Here is a 1999-nt window from a genome sequence, read left to right on the forward strand (position 1 = left end):
CCAATTGGTTGCCTAGGTAGCTGTCTTCCAGATTTCTTGGCATAGATGAATGACTGCCTCCAGTGCTTCTTCAGTTTATTGAAAGGTTTCAATATGCATTCGTTCAATTCCCAGAGCCTTGTTCTTTGCCAATTCCTTCAGTACACCTTAGACGTCTTCCTTCAGTACCATTGACTCTATTTTTATTTTTTAAGTTTTACTGTGAATTATGAGATAGTTTACATGGGAGAACATTAGCTTTACATTCATCCTTTCTTATCGTTACACTGCCCTGGTTACAATCCCCTCCATGCATCATCAACCAACCAGAGGGTATACCCTACAAGCCTGCCCCACTGGTCTTCAGCATACAGCCCCTTTCCCTCTCTGGATCTAAAGTCCCTAGCCACTCCATCTCTCCATGTCATTGTCTCTGTCACTGTTTCTCTGGGTAGGATTCCACTATCCGCTCTTCTCCCTTTATGGTCCCAGGGACCTCCACTCCTGGACTGCAAAGTCAACCACTCCCCTCCTTTTGCTACATAACATCTACCTTTACATTTCCAACCCTCACAGTCAGTCCTGATAGCAATTATTCACTATTGTGCCACATGAGTGCTATCCCCATCTCATTTTATCAGCCCTGCCCAGACAGATTGGATTCTAAGTGGAGATTCTACATTCCTCCGCACCCTCTGGATCTAGGCTCCCTCTTGAAAGCTTGTAAGGCAGTCACTTCTTGCCTTTGTAGCCCCCCATTTTGGGTAGGCAATGTCCAAGTTACGTATCCCTGTCTACCCTGTGTATCAAGGGGGTGGAAATGATCCTCGTTGTAAAAATTAGTTGCCTCTTTCAAGCTACTGCATCCATAGGTGTAGGTCAAGTTCATCAAATTTATATCAGATTACTCTATTTTTCCTCTTCTTTCATCTTTTAGTTGAGTTGTGATCATCCAGCCATTGAAGCCATGTCAAGTGGGTATTATCTGCAAGTGTTGGTGTTCTTGTGCATATGCCCTCACTTCTTATCAGCTGGATGCTTCACTTTCCACTCTAGTCTTCTGTGGCTATGTCACTGACTCCGAGCCCAGGAGTCCCCAGGTGTTGCCACACTGATAGCCAACCAGGTCTCAACCTGTGTTCATAGGAGTCTATTGAACATGGTAGGGCTTAGCTCACAGCTTCATTGTTTTTCCCTCACTTCCGCTTACCGGTGACCAATGGGGTCACCAGTCAGAACGCATGTCTGCTTGTATATTCCCATTAAGTTTTAGTCTTGGAAGGGGGTTTGCCCTGAGGGGACCTGCCCACTTGCCTTAATGACTCCTGGGTGAGCAACTTACTTGTTCTTGTAGTAGTCAGTTGGACTGCCATTATTTTATTTTATTAATGTTTTATTGTGAATTATGTGATAGTTTACATGGGAGAACATTAGCTTTACATTCATCCTATCGTATATAATTTCAGCATACTGCCCTTCTCCCTCTCTGGGTCTACCCCCAGCCACTCCATCTCTCCATGTCATTGTCTCTGCCTCCATCTCTGGTGTCACTGTTTCTCTGGGTAGGATCCTGCTCTCTGTTCTTCTCCCTTAATGGTCCCAGAGACCTCCACTCCTTGACTGCAAAGAAAACCACTCCCCTCCTTTTGCTACATAACGTCTGCCTTTGTAGTTCCAACACTCACAGTCATTCCTGATAACAATTATTCACTATTATTTACTATTGTACCACAAGTGAGCTATCTTGATCTCCTTTCATCAGCCCTGCCCAGACAGATTGGATACTACTCAGTGGAGATTCTACCTTCCTCCATGTCCTCTGGATCTAGGAACCCTCTTGAAAGCTTATAAGCCAGTCACTTCTTGCCTTTGTAGCCCTACCATTTTGGGTAGCCAATGTCTAAGTTGCCCATCCTTATCTAGTCTGTGTATGGAGGGGGTGGGAATGATCCTCACTGTAAAGATTTGTTACCTCTTTTGAGCTTCTGCATCCATAGGTGTAGGTCAAGTTCATCAAATT

This window comes from Chrysochloris asiatica, unplaced genomic scaffold (assembly GCF_000296735.1).
Source record: "Chrysochloris asiatica unplaced genomic scaffold, ChrAsi1.0 scaffold00024, whole genome shotgun sequence".
Taxonomy (NCBI): Eukaryota; Metazoa; Chordata; class Mammalia; order Afrosoricida; family Chrysochloridae; genus Chrysochloris; species Chrysochloris asiatica.